This window comes from Phyllostomus discolor, chromosome 6 (genome assembly GCF_004126475.2).
Source record: "Phyllostomus discolor isolate MPI-MPIP mPhyDis1 chromosome 6, mPhyDis1.pri.v3, whole genome shotgun sequence".
NCBI classification, from domain to species: Eukaryota; Metazoa; Chordata; class Mammalia; order Chiroptera; family Phyllostomidae; genus Phyllostomus; species Phyllostomus discolor.
This window is the reverse complement of record NC_040908.2, coordinates 148,157,256-148,171,198: the sequence shown is the minus strand read 5'-3', so window position 1 is coordinate 148,171,198 and position 13,943 is coordinate 148,157,256. Positions and strand designations below refer to the sequence as shown.

Genomic DNA, 13,943 nt, shown 5'->3' with positions numbered 1-13,943 from the left:
GTCAGCCGTCTGTGCACTGCTCCCATCCCGAAGTCGGTGGCTTCTCCTTCACCTCACAGGGGCTGCATCCCGATCACCTGCCAGTGCTGGGAACCCAGAGGGGAATCCGACAGGCTCCCCACCCTCGAGGGGCTCACAGTCTGGCAAGGCATGCAGTCTCTGTGGTATGAGGGAAGTGGCAGATTCACCTGCAGAGTCAGAGAAGACAACTGTTCAATGCCAACAGACGGACTGGCATTTTCCAGGAAGACTCGGGGCCCAGGAGGAGGCCAGTCAGCAGGAGGGAACAGCCTGGACAAGCTCCTGACAATGTGACGGCTCGGTGTGCCCAGGTCACTGTGGAGAGTTTGGAATGGCTGGAGATGGTGTGATAGGGTACCCTGGCGGAAAGAGTGGCTCGTCATAGCTCCTAACGCTCATCTCCGTGGGTCATGCTTGGAACGTCTGCTCCGAAGATGGGGGCCGTGGACGGGGAAGAACAGGAGAGGAGAAGACTGCCAGGCTCCACATGGTGTCTGCCACACTGCCAGCACTCCAGAATGCGAACGAGGGCTGTGCTTAATATATCCAGACACTCCCCAAGGCAGCACAAACAGATGTTCCAGGGAAAAGAGGAAAACAAACACACAATGGTAACTCAATATAAAGCCCGTGTGGGGGGCAGGCAGGCCTCAGGCTGCTCAAATGTGATTACATCATCAGTGCAAGTCTGAGACTCGTACCAGTAACACAGGTGCCAACGGATGACCCTGGCGGTCTGCAGTGGAGAGATGCTTGCTCCCCAGCACCGCCAAGGGCTCTCGCTTTGCCAAAGCCAGACTCACGTGTCCAAGGGGCTAAGGCCCATGCCAGGGACAGCGAGAGGGCTCTGGCGTGGGAAACGGCAAACTAGAAGGTAGTTTCTTGTGCCAAATTAACAGCCCAGGCATCCCTGCCAGCGTGTTTTCTCTGAGAGGAGTGTAACTACGGAGTGGACATCTGTGAAAGGGAACCATTCGGACGAGGGCCTGGTTCCCTGCCTGTTTTATGACTCTGTCCTATCTCTGCCCTTGCAGTAAACATTCTTGTTATGAGCCTCCCTAGGAAACAAAGAGAAGGCAAAGCTATCCCTACCCCTCATATTCCAGAAGTTCATGATACAGCCAGCAGGTCCAGACTGCAGGAACTGCCCCCACCCCCTGCCCCAGGAAGAAGGCTGCATGATGCAGACGGCCGGGGAGATGGACGTCACGTCAATCTCCATTCTGCCAGTTGCACCAGAGGCTCTCCCTGGATTCCAGGTCAGTGCTGTCAGATGTGAAGAAGGTGACCCCAAAGCACAGAGGAAGACGAACACACCACACAGGAGAGCCAAAGCAGAGAAAAGAGGAACGGAACACGTCAGGCCCCCATCCAGTCTCAAGACCAAACAAAGCCACAGCTCTGGATCAAAGGGCTGCCCCAGGCCCTGGAAGCAGCAACGGAGATCCAACAACGTGACTTCATGTGAAAAGCCGCCCGGCCTTTGTCACATTCAAAAGATCTCCCTGACAGCCATTAAAATGTCCAAAGACCCTGTCAAAGTTGTTCCTTTAGTCTAAGGTGCTGCACTGCTCTGGCTGAGCTCCTACGGTCAAAACTCGGCCGATATTACAAGACAAGAGTAGCCTACAGGAGCACCGTAAGCCGCCTGAGAGCAGGTGAGTTCCGGGGAAAGCCAGCTGTAATTTCAGAAGCCGATGGGATGAGGTGGATGACTGAGTTTTACTGGGGAAAGAAAAACGCTCATCTTACAGGGTCAGGACTAAGATGTAAACGCGGGGCGCTGCAGGGAGCAGGCAGACATCGCTCACGACACTGTTCTGCCTTCCTCCCAGTTTCTCCCGAAGCCACCTCTGCCGTCACACTCAAGTGACACAGTCCTGCCCCTCCAGACCTGTTTCATCCATCTGCAGAAGAACCTGTTATGGCTCGGTCTCGACATGAATCAGACGCCATTAAGACCGATGTATGACACCTGGAAAGCAGTTGTTCTCCACTGGCCCAGGACAGGGCCCAGCCAGGGCAGCCACCCCAGCAGCCCAAAGGGCACCAGGAGAGCGTCTCCCTTGTGCTGACGAAGGCCCAGGCGCCCTCTCAGGCTGCGTGGCCGAGGGGCATCTGTCAGCAATCTGGCGGGCTCCCAGCTGTCAGACACTCACTCTGGCTTCGGGACGGAGAGGAACAGGGAGAACACAGACAGACCAAGGTTCGAATCCAGTCCTTCCACTATTGACTAAGTTCCCCCAGGCAAAACTTACTCCACTGGGCCTCAGTCTCCTCATTTGTGAGCCAGAGTCCATGTGTCACAGATTCTCCACGAATGTAAAAGTGTATGGGACGGGGCAAAGGCTCATTAAGTGATGGCTTTTCTCACGAAAAGGGGAGACGGAGCCGGCAGGTCCCAGACGTACACTACGCAGCGTTCCGTCCCTCCTTCCTTCCCCGACTGGATGGCTGCTGAGGCTCTCGCGTCGGGTCCCAACCAGAACTGAACGTTACACAGAAGAGTAACTACAGCCGATGGCTCTTCGGCTCCAGCGTGAGAAGTCAATAACAAGTGCACAGGCCTTTTGCTGCCCCGCCCCCTCACTACTTGACACATTCCACTGCAGTCTGCACGCAGCCCAGCCCCGAGGGGTAGGAGGGAGGGAATGACAACAGAAATAAACATTTCAGTTAACCATACTGGGGAAAAGACGAGAGATTCTTTTAGGGGTTGTTTTTGAGTAAAAACGAAACAAAACAAAACATTTGCTGTGAGACAAGAAAGCCACTTCTGAAGATGACCATTCTGTTACAGACGTTTAAGAAAAGCCTGCGGAACTACTTGTTTCATGTTCGGCTGGGGAAAGGAAGCTCCTTTGCTTCCCAAATTCTTCTCCAGTCTCTCCTAATTTCTTTTCCCCTCCTCTCTGTTGAGATATAACTGAAATATAACATTGTGTAAGGGTAAGGTGTATGAGGTAATGCTGTGATGCACTTACTGTGAAACGTTTAGCACAACAGTTACTCATGTCACATCTCTCACCGCCTGTCGTCACCATTTTGTGTTGTCACGACCCCCCGAGTCTGGTTTCCGCCAGTGCTCTGGGCCCCGGCGGGATGCAGGCCTCTGACCGCTGCCCCTGCGCTGTTCTTGCCCACTGAAGGGGGTGGGGAGACCGGGCCTGGAGGGGGCTTAGATGAACTATGCGGCCTAGCAACCAAGGCAGGAGATACTGGTCCACGTGAAATGCAAGATGATCACCCACTTAGCTCGGACTCATTTTAACTGGCCCGAGGGGTCACAGCATGGCTGGAAAGGACACTGACTGGGGTCAGAGCCAGACGCCCAGGTTAGGCCTAGCACAGAGACGTGAACACGGTCTGGAGGGGGAGCGCAGAACGAGTCTGTGTATCTGCCGTAACTCCATCCTAGGGGCTTCGTCTCCTCTCTTTCATTCTGACTCCTCCCTGGTAAGGCACAGTACTGGCACTGAAATCCACAGATAATCCTGAGATCTCTGTGGCAGCTCCAGTTCTGAGCTCCTCCTTCACAACTGACAGTCTGAACAGCTGTTAACAAGTCATAACAAGGAACTTTCTTACCCCAGCCTGGAATATCAGTACCCTTCCTCCTTCTCTGCCCAACTCATAGCCAGCCTTAAAGCCTACAGCTTCTGCCTGTCAGACTCGGAATCTGGGCCTCCCTTGTAGGACCAGGGGGAACTCAGAGGTTACACTGATCATGGGGGTGGGAGACAGGCAGGACACTGAGGGCTGGGAGGCCAGGTGAGAGCTAGAAGCAGCCTAGTGAAGAGCATATGTGTGAGCAATTGCCATGGAGGTGTGGCCAGAGTTAGAGCTGGCAAAGAGTGGCAGCCTTGAGCAGTGAGCCACGTCCACAAACAGGGTACTTCACTAGAAAGAGTGAACTTCAGAAGGCCCGGGAAGGCTAGCAAATGGAGCACCAGGTGAGCAGGGATGAAGAGTTCAAGGTGGAGACTGTGAACAGCGGGGGGCACTGGAGGCCTCCTCATAAAGTCCTGGCTGTGTGGCTTGGGGCAAAGGCCCATAATGTCCAAGAGAGTCACATGAGATTGGGCATGAAGCACTTAATGTGTGATCCATTTCCCTGGCATTGATCACCAGTCGCCAAGGCGTCTCCTGTGGCCCTATTAACCCAGCGTGATGCTTGGCTTCCCCTTCCCCTGCCGGCCAGCTGCTGCTGCTCCAGGGCATGTGTTGTGACTCACCACTTAACAACCCTGATGAGCAGCGTGTGTCTAAGGTTTGTGACATGAGGTTATAAGGGGTTTCCATCCCTCTCCCCCATTTTTTATACCCCAATCCCCTTCTCCTGATGAAGAAAGAAACAAGTTAAAACAAGCGGGAGGCTGTCTAGGCCCCCAGGGACAGGCCAAGCAGTACCGTGTGTTTGGCTCTCGGGGATGCAGGACATGCCTAAGGGCCTTGCACGTATCCTCACAGTGATGACAGAGGCCCTGCTGAGAGGGAGCTGCCCTCTGTTTATTATCCTCGCCTCTGTTTTGCTTTGTGTTTCGTTGGTGTTGCTTAAGAGTGTTGGAGTTTACTTGTATCATAATCCTCTACCTATTCCATTTCCAGACACATAGAACAGAGGTGGCAGAAGGTGTGAAAGCAATCCCTGCGGCCACTCCTTCAGCTGCCTGCCTGCTGCTCAGGGACCCATCAGCAGGGACCATCATCCTGCTTTGCTGGAGCAGAGCCTGACCCCTGCTCTAGTGCCCACTGCTTCCCCAGGGGTCAGCCACGAGTTCACATCAAGCAACAAGCAGCAATTACAAACTGAGTGCCAGCTGGGAATATCTTTCTGGTGTCAAGCAGCCATTAAAAGCACTTAAGGAAATCACAAAAGGGAGGTGAGAGAATGCTTTGGAGAGCCATACACAGGACAGGGGGGCCAGAAGAGAAGGCATCAGCCCACCTCCTGTCTTGAGGGGAAAACAGGCCATAAAAAGCAAAGCTGGTTCTAAGAAACCGGCCTGCCTGGGGGAAACCGAAGAACACATACTGTATCTTTCAAGTGTTCTCTTGCTGGGGCCACAACACTTCAGGTGCCTGGGAAAACTTTTGCTAACGGAAACACAGTAAAAAGACATTTTAAGCAATTATGTATTTTATTATTTTTTAAATTTTTATTGAATTTAGTTGGGTGACATTGGCTAATAAAATTATATAGGTTTCAGGTGTGCAATTCTTTTAATACATCTGTTTGTTAGTTTATTTTGTTCATTCGATTCCACATATAAGTGAAATCATATGGTACTTGTCTTTTTCTGGCTGGCTTATTTCACTTAACATAATACTCTCTAGGTCTATCCATGCTGTCACAAAAGGCGAGGTTTCCTTCCTTTTTAATTGCCTAATAGTATTCCATTGCATAAATGTGCCACAGCTTTTTTATCCACTCATCTGTGTATGGGCACTTGGGCTGCTTCCAAATCTTGGCATTAGTAGATAACGCTGCAGTGAACACAGGGGTATGTATGTTCTTTCAGATTAGTGTTTCGGGTTCCTTTGGCTATATTCCCAGAAGTGGGGTTGCTAGGTCAAAGGCAGATCCATTTTTAATTTTTTAAGGTAACACCATACTGCTTTCCACAGTGGCTAAACCAATTTGCAGTCCCACCAAGGAATTATGTATTTAAAAAATTATTCAATGAGCATGTATTAAAATAGGTACTTGTATGTTCTCTCTCACCCCATCTGCACTGCTTGTCTGTGAGGGGGACCATGATTCCTCTTTTAGACGTGGGAGCTCAGGTTCAGAGGGTCAGTCACCTGACCACATTTGGAGCCCAGGTTCGTCCGACTGCAAAGCCTATGTTCTTCCTAGCAAAACAAATGTTGAGCTGGGCTGTGAATCCTTGCCAAGTTTGCATCCTTCTGGCCGACCTGTTAGTGGCTGTTACTCCTGGGTTAATTAGGTACGCGTGTGGATGGCCTGTAGGGCACAGTGACCTGCCCGGTCCTCCTGATTAAAGGGAGAGTGAACCTGTCTGTCTTCGGCGGGCTGATGGAGTCTTCCTTCAGTCTCACAGCTGTCAGTATCCATAGCAAAGGCAAGGACTGCAAGCCGAGATAAGTGATCATGTAACCTTGGGAAAGTCACTTTCCTCTCTGAGTTTCAGTGACTTCACTAAATCCTGTAATACAGTAGTTGTGACACTAAATAAGATATCTTGCGAAGGTCCTTCATATTGGATTTGGCACAACATGAAATAAATACTTTATAAATGACAACTGTCATTGGAATTTCTGTCTTATCTCAAAGAAACAGTTTTGGAAAATACATATAGGTTTGGCATCATCAACTTGTTCTCATTCAGTAGGTGCAATTTATTATGTTGAAAGTAAGTCTTTCAGTCTTGCGTTTGTCTCACGGTGAGAACGACGACGGCAGCAGAGCGGCTGTGGGAAGCACAGGCGACCCGAGTTCAGGACAGAGAGGACCGTCTTCTCTCGGGCTAGCCCCTTCCCTGGCTGTGCGATCATCTTGGACTACAAACATGGCTATTTAGAGACTAGAAACTTACACTGTATATACATACGGTAGGAACCTTGCGTATATTAAAAGTCGAAAGACAAGTGTAGGATGAATTAATACAAATGCTTTGCTCCTTGTTACACAGGCCCCTGAAGGCACAATTGTTAGAGGCACTCTCTCACAATGGGCCCCTCCTCGGGAGGGCAGTTTGGGCTGGTTCCCAGGCTTTCAGGCAGCTTAACTGGGCATATAGCAGTGAACAGGAGAATCAGGCTGACACTGGGTTCTTGTCCAGGCCACTACTCATTGAGACCCCAACAGGGACGCAGAGACCTAGAGGTACTTCTTAGGTTTCAGTCTCCTGCACTTCTGACTCAGAGCTGCTCTGGTGGTACCTGTATCATCTGCTCTCTGTCCACAGAAACCCACCAACGCTGCAACAGACAGCTTCTGTCTCTACCCTCATTTCTGCATCCTTTTCAGAAAGGCTTTTTCTGTTGAAGCAAGACCAGCCTGTCCCAGGGAGAAAGAAAACGCGCCTCCAGTCACTGGCCCGGAGGAAAGGGGTGAGCAGTGAGGCAGACTGCCCAGGCATGCAGACGGCTGAGAGTGTTCGCCTCTTGCTGTTTTCTTTTAGTGGGTGCAGTGAGCACTCCTGCCATGTGAATTTGCAATGATAGAGAATATGGGCCTCAGAGACTCAACTCAGAGCTAGGTTCATTTGTATTTTAACTAATCTCCCAAATAGTGCATTTGGTTCTACATAATTTCCTGTAAAATAGTAAGCTTTTCAGTACGGGACAAGTGTTAATAGCTTTCTGGCATGAAGGAAGCAAAGAACAGTAACTTCTTTAAGGTCATTGCACTGGCCTTTCTAGGTAGATTTTAGAAAACTAGTTCTTTCAGGTCTGTTTTTCAGATACTGACAGAAGAGTCAGGTGATGGACTGTGTGAAAATTACAGCTCTAGAGGCTCAGAGGGGGCAAACACTCCCTGTGAGACAGAAAAGGACACATACTGAAATTCCACAGACTAGTTTTTTGATCGTAGATTTTTAAGCAACAAAATGCCGTTGCAATTTTAGATGACTTAGAGTGAAATTTAGAGAGAAATTTCCCTCTCTCCCAAGCCAAATGTTAGAAGGGGTTGTGTCCTTTTTTTGTTAAGCAACCAAAACATTTCCAGACTCACTGATACGTGCGCACACTGCATATGTGTGCGTGTACATATTCACATACACATTCACACACACACACACACACACAAAGACATGCCCATTCTAAATTCAGTTTGCAACTTCCATTCCTTCTGTAATTGCCTTGTAGTTACTGAGTCAGTAATCCTAAACTGTGTAGCCAACTTTTATTAATGATAACTCCTACATATTTAAAAGATTTAGCTGAAATAGATGGGGCATAAAAATGTAGGATTTTACAGAAATTTAGTAGGATACTTTTACATTCTATAAACCACCACATTGCCTCCTTTTAAATTTCCAGAACCCTTGAATGAGGATTCATAATATTTAGTCTTACAGATGATTTCCCAGGTACCTTTTAACCTCTGAGATTCCAAGCCTTAAAAAGGATATGTTTGGCATAGATATATCTAAAAAGATTTCATCCCAAGAATCTTGTTTAGATAGACAGGCTAAACATCTATAGCACTATGGCCCACATATTGTTTCAAACATGGGAGAGACCGTTTCTTGGATAGCTGACTACCCCCAGCCTCTCTACAAAGTATCCGCCTCCTCCCACAGTCTGGCATTTCAGAACCTTTGATTACCTCTGACTACTTCGACTACTTCACAGACGGACTGTGGCCATGAGTATCAGCCCAGATCCTTAATCCCAAACAGAGCGCATTCTGCTCCCCATTGGGCCTCCAACTATTCACTCTCAACCTCACAAGGGCTGTGCCAGTGTGTGGGTGATAATGGCACCGAGGATATCAGCAACCTTGCTGGCTGTGCACATGCAGACAAGACCTCTTGGGGCACCCCGAAAGCTGGACCCCTCAACCATTAACACTTTCCCTCTTCCCATTCGAATGAAATCTGACTATAATTTGTACCCATTAACTCAGCCTAAACACCCATTTACAAAGAACCTGCTTGCAAAAGTTTGCCGACACACACAGCAAATTACCTCTGATGTGCCTTTCTAGGGTGGGGCCAGACTCTCACTTCAGATGCACAATTCATTCTGACCAGAGTATTCCATTCGCTGCATAAACACAAAAACATATGCACACACACATGGTGTCCCTCATTTCCTCTGGAGTAATAGGAGGCTGGGCAATACTTTAAGTGCTCATTCTCCAACATAAATCAGAATGGAGCATCGAAAACACAGTGACATCTGCACGGATACAAAATGTAATCATGATGGTCAGTGCTATTGCAATGAAAAGAACTACATTCCTAATGGCAGGACATTTGAAATAATGTGTTGCTGGATTCTGTGTCCATAAAAGCAATAACAAAGAAACACGAGTGTGTCAAATAACTTAAAAGGAGTAACAGGGGCACGGGGTGGTTTCATGGGCTCTAGGCAATGTCAGTGAGAAGGCACATTCACTGGATGCAGCCCCAGGGAGATGGTTATGACAGTTTAAAGGCAGACGAGGCAAGAAGAGCACTAGGCTGGCATTCTGGAGAATTGAGGTTTGAGTCCTGGCTCCGCCATGTGCTAGCTCTGTGATCCGGAGCATGTCTGTCAGTACCTCCTCACACCGCACAGTGCTCACCTGTAAAATCAGGGCAGCCCACCTGCAGGACAGTATGAGGAGGAAGTGAAAGCACCTACGTGGAGTGCTTGGCAGGGAGTCCGGTGTACGATAAGCATACAATGAACATGAACTTTTCTTTTTATTTTTTTCTGTTCAGCCATTTCATACAGGAGGAGAACACAAATAAACCCCCCTTTTCAGATCATGGCAATTTTAATCTACCTCATATGCATGGGCACTAAAATCGATTATTAGGAGAAAATGTGGTAGTCAAATGGGAGATTGAACATTAGCTTTTGCTTTTCTTTTTGCTATCACTAAATAAAACTGTGATTTTAGGTATCACCTAGCTCTACAAATGTCAGTTTCTCCTTTCATAAAGTAGAGCTAATAAAACCTGCTCTTCCTAATTCAGGGGCTTGTTATGAGGGCCATGTGAAATGAAATGTATTTGGCAGATATTGGTTGGCTGACCTAGTCATTTCTGGCTTACTCTCCTTGCTCTACCCCAGGGGCGGGGGTGCATGTAGCCCAGTTCAAGCCCATGATACAGAAGCATAAGTCTTCTGGCTTTGGGGGGGTTGTTCATTAGCAAAGTGTTTACTTTTCTGATTGATTGAGGTGTGCCCCTTCTTCTGATCTCTCCCTCATTCTTGAAAATGTACTTGATGCCCGAAGCTACAGCCCATTTTTAATCACAAGACAACAAGCATGGAGGAGGAGCTCAGGGAGTCTCAGAGACATGAGGCAGTACTGACATCAGGCACTGAACCTACACCGGCAGGCAGTCACCTTCTTCCAAACGGTCTGTGTGAAACAGATAGACCTGTTTTCTTAAAACTACAGACACCAGAGTTCTCTCTTACTCAAAACTGAACTCGATTCTGATACAATGCATAAGTACTCTGGAGCATTAAAAGCCTTAAATGTAAGTATATGATCTTTTCTCTGCCAAGATTATCATTCCCTTGGACCCATCTGGCTAATTTATACATGCCCTGTAAACTTAGATTTACTAATTATCTCCTCCAGGAAGCTTTCCAAGACCCTACCCCCAGCTGGATTAGCATTCCCCAACCCTTTGGATGTTTCACAGTGCTCCACAAACCTCTCTGTCAGTACATGTTATACCGTTTTGTAATGATGCATTTACTTGTCTCTTTGCCCCACAAGTGGTTAACATGTCTCAACCACAAGGATCCCTATTTTAGCCATTAAAAAAATTTCTAACACTTGGCATAGACCTGGCACACAGTAGGTAACTCATTATTTGTTGAAATACTGAATCAACCAACAAAAGAATGACCTGAAAGAACATGAAATAAACAATAGCCTGTATAGCCTTATTATCCATTCATATTTTTGAAATACTGCAAATAGCTTTCTAATTCCTGTTACTACTTTCAGAATTCTAGGTTGGGAAGCATAGGTCTAGGCAGTGATTTAAAAAAATATTGATTATGCTATTACAGTTGTCCCAAATTTCCCCCCTTTGCCCCCATCTCCCTGGTACCCCCATTCCCTCCCACAATCCCCCCCCCCCTTCATGTCCATGGGTCATGCATATAAGTTCTTTGGCTTCTCCATTTCCTATACTGTTCTTAGCCTTCCCCTGTCTATTCTGTACCTACCAATTTGTATTTGTTAATCCTTGCACCTTTCCCCCCATTCTTTCCCTTACCTCTCCCAGCTGATCTCCAAATGATCTCTGTATCTATGATTCTGTTTCTGTTCTGCTTGTTTGCTTGGTTTGTTTTTTAGATTCAGTTGTAGCTAGTTGTGAATTTGTTGCCATTCTAATGCTCATAATTTTGATCTTCTTTTTCTTATATAAGTCCCTTTAACATTTCATGTAATAATGGCTTGGTGATGATGAACACCTTTAGTTTTCCCTTGTCTGGGAAGCACTTTATCTGCCCTTCCATTCTAAATGATAGCTTTGCTGGATAGAATAATCTAGGTTGTAGGTCCTTGCTTTCCATTAGTTTGAATACTTCTTGCCAGTCCCTTCTTGCCTGCAAAGTTTCTTTTCAGAAACCAGCTGATAGTCTTATGGGAGCTCCTTTGTAGGTAACTAACTTCTTTTCTCTTCCTGCTTTTAAGATTCTCTTTTTATCTTTAACCTTTGGCATTTGAATTATGATGTGTCTTGGTGTGGGCCTCTTTGTGTCCAACTTGTTTGGGACTCTATGTGCTTCCTGGACTTGCATGACTATTTCCTTCACCAAAGTAGGTAAGTTTTCTTTCATTATTATTTGAAGTAAATTTTCATTTTCTGTCTCCTCCTCTTCTTCTTCTGCTAGTACCCCTATGATTCAGATGTTGGTATGTTTGGAGATGTCCCAGAGGCTCCTCATTCTATCTTAGTTTTTTAAAATCCTTTTTTCATCTTGCTGTTCTGGTTAAATATTTTTCTTCATTATGTTCCAAATCGTTGATTTGATTCTAAGCTTCATCCCCTCCACTGTTGGTACCCTGTGGGTTTTTATTTATTTAGTTTAATGCAGTCTTCATTTCTGCCTAGGTTGTTTTTATGCTGTTTTAGTACCCAATGATTTCTTTGAGCATCCTTATAACCAGTGTTTTGAACTCTGCATCTGATAGGTTGCTTATCTCCATTTGATTTAATTCTTTTCCTGGAGTTTTATTTTGTTCTTTCATTTGGACCATATTTCTCTCTCTCCTCAACTTGACAGCCTCTCTGTGTTGGTTTCTGTGTATTAGGTAGAGCTGCTTTGACTCCCTGTCTTAGGAGCATGGCCCTACTGTAGAAAAGGCACCTGTCTGGATGAGTGAGGCTTCTTTAAATACTTGGTTGTCAGACATCCACATGGCTTGGTTTCCTGCCATATCTGGATGGTATTTGTTTTGTAGCCTACTTCTTATTTTGCTCTAATTGTGCATGGAGGTGAACCATGCTTACCTATGCCTCCAGCTTGACCGGAAGTCCTAGGCAGTGATTTTTTTTTTTGGTTTTAAAAGTTATTCCACTTGACCCTTGTTTGAATTCATGACATTCCTCTACTCCTACTCCCTAAAATTATTTTATGTCATTTAGCCCACACTTACCTCTACAAAAATTATTTTCTTCTTTGTTGTTTTAGAATTTATCCCTTGTAATAACCAAAGACATCCCAGGAATAATCCCATTTGGCACCATAACAGATGTTCACATTATCCAATGGCCCCCTTCCTACGTATCTGAGCAATGTCCATGTGACTGGGGCTTCTAGAGATTTCCTGCTCATTTGGCTGTATCTGGGTCCTTACCATCATCCCTGAATGCAGTGTGGACCTAAGGCCGGGCCTGTCGCATGTGGTTCTCTGCCAGGAAAGAGATGTAAACCCTCTGTGTCCTCTCTCTTTCTAAATCCAGTTTGCCTCTATGACTTGCATAGACCACAGCCTTCCTGAAGTAAGATGACAAGCCCCACTGCCAAAATACCCAGAAAAAATAATGTCAAACAATGTAGTATTGATTATCATTCAGATTACAACTCAGAAACATGCTCCACTGTTATGAGCATTACATTAAAAACAGGTCTAGAAGGTAACGTGGGTTTCCCTGACAGTCGCCAGTGTTGAGCCTCCAGCCTCAGCCCCTGGCCTCTTTGCCTGTAATGCTCCCGCGCCCATTTCTGCTTGGCTGGCTCCTTCGTTCAGTCAGGTTTCAGCTCGAAAGTGGCCTCCATAAAACTTCTTTGAACACCTAGCCCTGGCTGGCGTAGCTTAGTGGATTGAGTGCGGGCTGCAAACCAAAGCATCTCAGGTTCAATTCCCAGTCAGGGCACATGCCTGCGTTGCAGGCCACAGCCCCCAGCAACCGCACATTGATGTTTCTCTCTCTCTTTCTCCCTCCCTTCCCTCTCTAAACATAAATAAATAAAATCTTTAAAAAAATAAAAGAAAAACTTCTTTGAACACCTTATCTATAGTACCTTCTTCTCCCTCGTCTCTTTCTGTCAAATCACCCTGTTTCATTTCTTTGCTAGCACTGCTATCTGAAATTATTTTGTTCCTTTAGTGGTTTACTGGATTTTTTCCCTTCAATCTCTTTCCATTAGAATTCAATTCCACCAGAGATAGGATCTCATCACTCTTGTTTATCCTATATTCTCAGCAACAAGATCTTTGCCCAATGTAGGTGCTTAATAAACATCTGTCGAAAATGAGTAAGAAGAAAGTGGGCAGTGTGTATTCACTCGGCATTCTGCTGGCCTTTACTTGAGTTTCCTTTTGGGAGTGGGAATAACAATGGGCTGATGGCCACCCTGGAAACCTAGAGGTGGTGAGGCGGGTTTGGGATGGCCACGTAGAGTTATGAAAGAGCCAGAGCCCTGGTCCCGTCATTTACAGACGTTCAAGAACTGGCACATATCCCTTAATCTCTCTGAGCTTCATCTGTACAGTAAATTGTTTCAGAGGATCAGTGTAACAATTAAATGAGACAGTGATGGCAGAAAGTAAATAAATTTGTTCCCCTCTGCCTGCCCCTTAAGGCTGTAAAAAGAGGAAGCAGTCCAGAAGCCCTGGGAAAATGGTCTAATGCTTTTTCCCACTCTAGCAGTCACCTTAGCAACTGCAGTGATTCTCCACAGAGAAATCTTAACATGCTGCGTCAGGGAGGCTAGCCCACAGGCCAGTGCTGAAGTCCTGGATACATTCTCAAGGCCCAAGA

At 46.6% G+C, this 13,943-nt stretch overlaps 1 protein-coding gene and 1 non-coding gene across 2 annotated transcripts in view; both read right to left on the bottom strand.

Moving 5' to 3' along the window:
* The window catches only part of TRIM44 (tripartite motif containing 44), a 112,776-nt gene that overhangs the window by 18,361 nt on the left and 80,472 nt on the right, over positions 1–13,943 (bottom strand). The gene's annotated exons all lie outside the window — the stretch shown is intronic.
* Positions 9,409–9,547, bottom strand: LOC114501186. The gene has a single exon (XR_003684944.1). It is a non-coding gene; the product is annotated as a small nucleolar RNA SNORA29 (small nucleolar RNA).